Consider the following 10,071-nt stretch of genomic DNA (forward strand, 5'->3'; position numbering starts at 1 on the left):
TTCCTTTAAATTAAATTTGTATACTGTTGATGATTTTAATACAACAATAAATATCAAGTATTGCTAAATTTAGTTGTTTTTAGGTTACCTAGAATGTAAAGAATATTCATTAAACCAATATTTTGTCTCCAGGACAATGGTTTCTGTAGTTACACTTGTAGTGATTTTGGTGATAGATTTGCTGACATAGCATAATAGGAGACAATGAAAATTGAAAATAGTGACAATAACATGTTTAACTGTGTTTTGATTTTATTTATTGCACATGCTAGAGGTGTTGCTCTTGTAATCTACTTTTCAGCCAGTTCTCCAAGCAGTGCTATCTGAGCTAATATTCTTTAATTTAATCAGTAATCATTAGTGTGGTACTGTGTCAAATGCTTTAACAAAATCTAAGTTAATCAAATCCACTTCAACCAAAGGTCTAAGTTTCTATTCACCTTCTCATAGAAAGCCATTCCATTTGCCTGGCAGTATCTATTACACATAAAATGAAGCCAGCACATACTCCTACTGTTGGGAGAAGGAAAACTATTTTTATGTATTTCTTTTTCCCATGGGGCTTCACAGCAAGCTAGGCAACCATTATAGTTTCACTAAGTATACTGGGAGATTGAGTGCCTTGTCCAGGTTCACAAGGAGCTGCTACAGGGAATTGAACCAGGGTCTTCTTTCTACTATTTGTATAGATAGTTTATTAAATCTTAGCTATTTTTGATTTCACATAGGATAGTCTGCATCTGCAATACTATGCCAGTTATTGTTGTTACCATTATTATTATTTCAGATTTAATAATCCTCATAGTGCTTGAGGATTTATTTATAGATACTAATGGGATGAAATTCTCTTTGGCACTAGCGCTCATTAACAGTGTATCAGGCACTGTTTATTAGATCTGCATCCTCTCCTCCCACACGCTTTATACTTTGCCATCTCTCTCGATTATCTCTACATTTGGCGATTCCCTCTGGAGTAATTAATAACTGTGAACTACAGGGCACTTTCCTGGGAATGAACGGCTGATCAGCATGGGCCCCCTGCTGTTCTGCTAAGCAGACAAGCTGCTCAGATTATTCTGCATGTACAGAAGCTGAATTGATTTCCCCTAGATAAAATGTCTCCAGGGCAGGAGCGTCTAACAATTTGACCATGGACTGTTATAATACAGAAGAGGGGCTGTTACTAAATGCATTTTGGATTATCCTGGTTCAAATGGAGGTTAAAGGTTTGTTATTAAAATCTATTTGATTCAGCTAATTTTCAAAGGGGTAATATACTTCTATATATGCCATTGTGGAACAGTAGCAACATAAATAAACAGGACTTGTGTTAAAAATGCATTCAGTTTCTTTTAATTTATCATAAAGCACTAACAATTCATTAATGATCTGAGGTGTAGTTTATAAAGCATAATAGTAAGGGTAAATTGATTAACTGCCATTTCCATCACTTACAGTAGCTCCCAAGAACCAGGAAGCCGGGAAACGAAAGGTCTATTTTTTTTTTCTATTTGCAGCCTTTAGTGCAAGAAATACCATAATATATATATTTATATACATATTTATAAACTGAATATTAATAAAAGAATTTCCTGTGCTGGCAGAAGATCATTTAAAGATGTAAAAAAGAAAAGTGACAACTCCTCTGCAACAAAGCTGCCTAAATATGTAGCAAGATGAGGTTTTGACAATGACAGGCAGTTAGAAAAGTCAGTGACATGACACCAAAGACTGCACAGTGGAACAGTATTTTTTAAACATTGTTTTCTAGTTACACTTACTTTTTAACCTCTAGGGTCACCACCCAGCCACAACTGTTTGGCTACATTTCCTACTGCAACAGAACCCTGTACAGTGCTGCTTTGCACCCCAATCCAGATTTCTTTTCTGGCATGAGATGCTGCAGATGGAACCCAGGCACAAATGTTTTTTAGATCAGCACTAAGGGGAGCACTGTTGCTCTTGAACTTGTATCCAGGGTGTCCATCAATGACCCACAGTGTATTCAGTCAAATATTCTATAGGACCTAAAAGGTCAACAACAAAAAATACTGGAAAGCTTTTAAAGCAATTGAGTATACAACTAATACAACTTCCACTGTAAAATTGTCAGCGTTACTTAAGTCTACACGTGGCACACATCAAATCTCAGGTGTTTCCTTCAGCCAGTTTATGACCTTAAGAATCTGTATACTGGCATTGCAATGGTAAAGGTCTGTGAAGGTCATAGGAATCATTCACCTTATCAATACTGACAGGGCAGACGTGTCTGATTTACTCAGCTTCAGCAGACTGACATGTGAGTGCAATGAGATGCAAAATCATCCCAGCTTCATCAAATGTCATGTCAGGATAGAGAGCAGATATTACAAGGTCACACAGAAAAGGTTCTTTTGTAATAAAGTATTCATTTATGAAATTGATGTCATTTTTAGGCATGTACAATGTACATAGTACATACTGTAGGTTAGAAGTTACACATTTCTTTTCTTGGGAACAATTACTAGTATAGGTTTAGTTTAGGGTCACATTAACTTTTAACACCAAAAAGTTCTTATTTAAAACTTCTGTAGTAAAATTGGAATTATTTCTTAAATGAAAATACATATATAGGAATACATCACATAGAAATACTAAAGAATAGAACTACAGTATATTTTGGCCCTTTATAAATACATGTATGTTTTATGAATTATGATACTGCAATGTAGGGAGAGTGAGGCTTCCATCTGTGCCTCTCTACAATTACCAACATGCCTCAAAAAAGAGCCTGTTGTCTTCATTTGGGAATCACTGTATAAAATGGAGATAAATGTTCAGTTTGGCAATGTGTGCTTTTGCCCAACAAAAAAGAGCTGAGAGAAAAAAGAGCACGTACATCTCCAAGTGCAGTAAGCAAAGTACATTATTGAAGACAATGGCAAATGTCTTCCCCCACAATGCTGCATTTTTGTGAGAATTCCAGAGGAATTATAGTCACAAAGCAGCAATGATTTTAACACAATTCTGCTGAGCCCACAGCAATTGTGTGTAATTTGCCAAGATTGGGTATAGTTGCGTTGTATATTTTCTACTGGATTTTTGGTGTTTATTGTGCAAGTGATCTGTTGGATCTATTTTTTTGTTGCAACTAAACTGCAGCAACTGATGTAGGACACTGAGGGAACCCTGAAGCTACTCTCTGGTCAGGGGTGGCAGTAGCTCTAAAGGTTCCCTTTGGAATGGAAGGCAGGAAGGACTAAGCAGCACCAAGCGCAACAATACAGAAGTTAAAACACAGAGGCGGCACTCAAATCAAATAAATGTGATAAATAAAACAAATGATTATTTATTAATTAATTGGAATAAAAAACATTCATATATAGGAATACATCTTAACATTAAAAACAAAGTACATCAATATATAAAAAATAATCAAAGATATATTATACAGTTTTAAACCCTAGAGTGAATAAGGATCTAAAAATTCATAAAAGGAGGGATATAGATAATCGAGGGATATTGTTCTTATTAGAAATACAAATGGTGAGTTCAATATAAATGGGTGACTGTACCAATGTCCTAATCCGTAATAAAAGAGTAAAAACTGACTTCTACAATATCTAGTCACCGGATGCAGTAAATAGAAGGCAAAATAACCCCTATAGGGAACTCACTCCCAAGAATACCACCCAATAGGTAGGAGAAGCTAGTGAAAGTAGTAGTAGTAGTACTGAGGGCAACAATACAGAAGTGCAAGGAGCGCATTTTTATACAAGTATCTTTAATAAAAGTGGACATGCAACTCACTGAGGGAAAAGTTCATGGATCAAAACTGCACTTGTGGACACACGTGAGCTGTATAGTTTGCTATTGTGCAAATTTTAGACTAATGTTGATGATCTGTTAAGTCCAGATAAGTTCCTGGGGAACTGTTCCCCTATGTCCTACATTAGACATAAGGGCTCATTTGTGAGCAGGAAGTTTTTGACCCCTATAGTGTAAGCGTCTCATTATAGATAGTTATGCTGCAAGAATTATGTGCGTGTGATTTAAAGTTTGTGAAGGTACAAATAACACAGATCACAACATGGTTTCTGCTCATCCAATAATACTGTTTGTATTGTAATAATATCAAGTAAAGATTTGGTGTCCAAATGACCAAATACCCCCTGTCTTTCATTTGGAGCAGGTCAGACTAAAGGAGCATTATATTAAAAAATTAAGAGGTTAAAAGATAAGGGCAAATAATGTTTTTTTATGTAGCATTGCATCAATCAGGAAGATTTTGTTTTGTTTAATAAAAAGGGCATGCCACATCCCAGGAACTAGAGAATTGTATAAACTGTGCAATTTATTCTGCAGGTTCTTCTTACAAGGAAACATTCGCCACCCTCATCTTTTTTGTTCATCTTCCCTGCTGCTGGGATTATATCTGATTGCTGAAACAGCAAAGTTGAACAACATTTTGTGCTCTATGTTAATTTATCCTTGCAACTGTGTGACTGCTCTGTGTGTTTTTACACTATAATTGGCACTGCATTCTTACTGAAAGGTAGTCATTTACAGGAGCAATAAACCTCTATTTAGTGTTCGCAAAATAAACAGGATATCATAAATCTGTAGTCTTGTTATAGCCCACCTACTCAACTGAACCCTGGCTAGCCACTCTATGCTCGTGATATCACTTGAAGGGGTGCACAGAGAAGACATTTTCTAAGCTAACAGGGGAAGGGGGTATAACATGTTATGTTGGCCTCCTGTATATGCAAAGCAAAAGATCAGCCCTGCTCATCGAAGTATACAAACTGGTGAAATCTGTTACATGGCTTTTAATCTCTTTAAAGAACAACACAATACCATTTTTTGTTTATTTCTTTCTCTTTACCTCTTAATAAAACTGTTCCTAAGAGATCTTAAAGACAAATCTGTCCATGGTGGTTCATGTAGGGTTTACCTTTATTTTTCAGCACTAAGCAAGTAAAGGTGGTTTGTATGTAGAAAAGGACCAAGTATATGGTCAAGCCCAAAAGAGCTAGCAAGCTGGATGGCCTTCAGCCCCATAAGTAATGTCAATGGGGTTCATCACTAGATGGAGAGACCTGAGGGTTAGATGAGGAATAGTAGATATATATCATTTATTGGCCAAATGGCCAATCTGAGAGTGCCTCAGCACCTGTGTTTTGCTTTAGGATGTGAGTGTTACATGTGGGGTGTGAGTGTTACTTGTGGGTTACTCTTTTCTTTCCTCAATGTCGGGTCTACAGAATTAAGAGAATTTAATCTGTGGGCTTTAACCTTATCTAATAGTACTTGCATCAAACAGGCTCTAATTTTGCTGAACTCCACCGCATCTGTCTTGCCTTTTCTAATAAATTATGTGCCTATTAATGGAGAACCCTTCATGATACCATCACTGTGGACATGGCAGTGATTCCAGGGTTACAACAGCAGGTTGTACCAATAGGCATTTTAGACCTCTGTTGAGGAATCAGCCACTAAAGCCATTTTAATGTAATTTTTACTGCATTTTTAAAGTTAGTGCTCCCTACCAGGTTTTCTTGCAACTTTAAGATCTGCTCTACTTCCCCCCACAGAAGGGACGTTATAGTCAGGGTGTGGGAAGAAAATATACATTGAAAAAACAAATTTGTATTCTGTTGTCCTGTTCTATTTACTGTAAGTATGCTGCATACATTCTGCAACATACAGGTATTACAAACTTGTTTTGTGAAGGTTGGTTCACCTTGGACCTTTTTAAACAACTTCCAAGTCAATCAAAGTAAAAAAGCAATACTTGGGATTGCTAAAATCTTTCTGCATCTGGAGAAAGCCCATGCCCTGTCATACGTAGTTGCTCCTCCTGACTGTAGTGCTTAATGAAACAATATTCGCTTTACTTGACTGGTTAGATGTCTAGAAAGGAGATTATTATATGACAAAGATAGGAAATGCTATATTGTATTTTATTTGCTCATTTTGACCTGCTGTAGTACCTGTGAAAATGAGAAATGTCACATCTTTTTTGCAGAGACAAATGCATTGAGCCAGAATTCCACCTACACCTCTTGTTCCTTTAATCTGATTCTTCATGTGCCTTAATTAATGTATCTGTCAATATTATTGGGCAGTGTAAAAAGATTTTTTTTGTGCTATGGTCATTGCAGTGTAACTAACTAAATCTAAATTAATTTTTATGGGAAACTGCAAATGTATGCAGATTTGCTGCCTAATGTATCTTCCAGTAACCTTTTTATCAGTGAGTAGGGCATTTTAGAAGTGTCAGACTGAATGAAAATAATATGCTCACTGCATTGCAAACATTAAATGAAGAAGTGTAATTATTTCTGCATAAAAACATAAATTACTCGGGGCACAAATTACCATAGTAAATTAATCCATGGTTTTATTTATTTATTTTTCTAAAAACCATGGCCTAGGAAATAATAAGCTCATTGGTACTGAAATTTAACATTAATAATTGTCTTCATTCTCAAGCAATATTTTATTTGAAAAATGTTGTTTCTAAATGTCAGTCTTTCACTAGAATCCATTGTTAGTGCCAACAATGAACCAGGTGATGTGCTGTATACTCTTGTATTCATATTTCAGCCACCCATGAGGTGTTTTATGAAATACAAGTGAAAGAATACGTGAACTGACAGAGCTGCCTTGTTATCTATCTAATTAAATGTCCCTGTGGACTTCATTTGTGGGACAGCCAAGCACAAACCTGAGCGAATGGATAAGTAATCGCACGTCTGCAAGCTTTAAAGCTATTATATTGGACAAGGCTGCCATCAGAAACTTTGGGGCCCCACACAAGTTATTTATATGGGCCCCCCATGAACACAAGCACCGAATACCAAAATCTTGGCCACTGCCCTTGTGTGTGCAATATAAAAAGCTGACGTTAAAAGAAGTAACAAGAAGTTCATAAAAAGAGTTTAATTGATTAATGTGCTAATAAATCATTCAGTTTATTGAGGGTCAGTGGAGTTTGCCCTAAGTTTAACCCTTTCCCACCTACCTGCCCCTGCTCTGTGCTGTCATTGCTTGATATTGAAGTTTTTGCACAAGTTATGTAAACTGCGTAAGCTTAGGGACCCCAATAATCTTGTTGTGATGCTCAATAACTAGTCAGTAGTAGTTCAAAAAAATAATGAATGTGTCAGTATTTTAATTTGGGGGGGGGGGGGGCAGTGGAGTTTACACATAAGTTACATAAGTTTCTTTGAAACTTTTCCTGTTGGAAAGTTCATGTAGAAGACGCTGATATAATTCAGTAAATAGATCCCAATATAAAAAACTGACATTACTCTATAACAGTGATCCCCAACCAGTGGCTCGGGGGCAACATGTTGCTCACCAACCCCTTGGATGTTGCTCTCAGTGCCCCCAAACCAAGTAGTTATTTTTGAATTCCTGACCTGGGGGCAAGTTTTGGTTGAATAAAAACAGGATTTACTACCAAATAAAGCCTCCGGTAAGCTGACAGTGTGCATAGAGACTGCCTAATAGCCAATCTTAGCCCTTATTTGGCACCTCCATGAACTTTTATGCTGCTTGTGTTGCTCTCCAAGCCTTTTTACATTTGACTGTGGCTCACGGGTAAGAAAGGTTGGGGACCCCTGCTCTTTAATAAGCAGTTTATAAAAATAGTTAAAAGGAATAAATAATGTGCTAATAAGTCAGTTAGTTCATTGGGAGGCAGGGGAATTTGCCTCAAATTTTTAATTCATTGGGGGTCAGTAAAGTTTGTCTCTGCAAACATCTCTGCATTGTATTTTGCTTGATACATAAGTTACTTACGTTTCTAGGCGACTTACATCGTTCTATAGTCAGTTTTTGCAGTTACATTAATTGCACAAGTGACGTATGGTGTCAATTTAGGAATAATTTACTTATACAATTTAGAAACTATCCTGATGCGACTGGACCCCATTGCAGAAGAAGATTTCAAGGGGTCCAGCTCAACTGTACCCCCTCTCCCCCCTGATGGTGGCCCTCTTGTTGCATTTAATGTCATTTGTCAACAGGTAGCACTTTTGTCAAATTTTACAGACACATCAACTATGGATAGGTGAACACTATGGAACTCAGCAACAAGCCAAATGCCAAGGGAGAACTTAGTGCCATGACAGCTTAACCATGGGTAACTATTGGTAAGTTTGGAAGATGGGTTAACTGTAGCTAACCCATCTCTTTGGTGGATTATAACAGGGCATTTGCCTCTAGTGGGGACAAGGCTGCCCTGTCCCAAGAGAATTATAAAGTTGCCTAAAAATACATATAGGCAGCAGTTATCATCAACTATAAATATGTTAGATTCACTGTGTTATACATTTACCTGCTACACATTGCTTAAGCAATATAATACCATTTTCCCAGTTCTATATTTTATAAATCTCTTCCACAGCTTTTTATTGGAGCATTTAGTACAGTTTTTGGCATTTTGGTGGTGTGGCTTGTCAGAATTATAGTTTTGCGTTTTTGTGTTTTTTAAATGAAAATGAAATAAGAAACTGTCTATATATAATTAATTAAAAATTCTTTCCTATTTCTGAATTAACCCTCCCCCTCTCATTATCTATCTCTCTTTGTGCAGTAAGTGTTGGGTTTTGATTGACAGTTAGATCTACTATATCCTTTTGGGGGGCTGGATTTCACCCTTTGCCTGGAAGGGGTATTAGAGCTCATTCTTTCAAAATAACTGACTTTGGCTGTTTCTCTACATATAGGATTTGTGCTGGAGTTGGTTATCTGAATAAGATCTAACACATCATCTAAGAAAGAAAGCCCCCTAAAAGATATATTAGACCTCCCTATCAAAATCCGTCCCAACTTCTGCATGAAGAGAAAATGAAGAAAGACAGGTTGCTGAAAGTGGAATAGTGAAAAAGGTACAGCATGTTTAATTGACCATAATTAGAAAGTTTAATATTTTCATGAGTCAAAGCTTATATTACATTTTAATTTTTGTGATAGTTTCCCTTTAATAACATTCCGTTCCATGCACAAATTGGAAGTTGTTTGGTGTTCTGTCCATAAAGGGCATTATTTTCTATTTTAATTTCTGATCTGTCAAGATTTTCACTAGATTCCTAAATAAGAAAGCCAGTTTTATGGAAGGGGCCATTGCTGAGCTCAGTATGAAGGAGTGACTTCTTTGCAGAGTGTATAGTGGTTTGCCCTGTTTAAATTATAATTCATTTGATCCAAAAAAGACAGGCTGGAAGCCTTGATTGCAGAGACTAAACAGCATGTATGCAATTGAGTCAAAAATAAACATTTGTTTGATGTGGGAATACATAGAGATGTATTGACTTTGGAATTAAATAAACTCCAGATGATTAAAATAAAGATATGCTAACAATGTCTGTAGTCTACAAAAGAGTTTATTTTTAAAAAGAATGCGGCTCATTTCATTTAAATAAACAGAAAAGGAATAAAAATCCTAGCATCATTTTATGATGTCCTGGGGGGCCATTGGCGTTATGGCAATACCAATATTGTCCAGTTATAAACAAAACCATAAACAATAATTTTTGGAACCAGGAGGTCAGCAGCAAAATATGTGGAGATGTATAGGGATGCAAATTTCAAAGCCTTTATTATTCGCAATTAACTTGGCTGATTATTGGCTGACTATTTGGGCAAAAAAAAGAATGTATAAACTATTTAAAATACCATGTAATTTTGAAAAATTGCAAAATAAATAGTAACAATCACTGCTGAACTGAATAGTTCAAAAATAGTAATGACATTTCAATGTGTTTTTTTAAAGGGGAAGCTGTCATTTTTTATTTTTTGATTTTCAATCCCCTAACCAGGTTCCAACTAGGTTATTCTGCACTGAGATTCTTGTCTGCATATTTGTATTTATTGTTCAGTATAATACAGCTTTATTAACCAGTCTAGCAACATAAGGTAGCGTGAAATAAATACACATATGCAGTGATATAATTAGTAGAATAATAATAATACAACAGACTCTACAATATAATCATATTCACAGTGGTGAAGAATATATTTCAGACCTTTACAAATGGAACATAATAAAATCAATGTTGATTGCTGCATTTTGCAAGA

Source organism: Xenopus tropicalis, chromosome 1 (assembly GCF_000004195.4).
Source record: "Xenopus tropicalis strain Nigerian chromosome 1, UCB_Xtro_10.0, whole genome shotgun sequence".
Lineage (NCBI taxonomy): Eukaryota > Metazoa > Chordata > Amphibia > Anura > Pipidae > Xenopus > Xenopus tropicalis.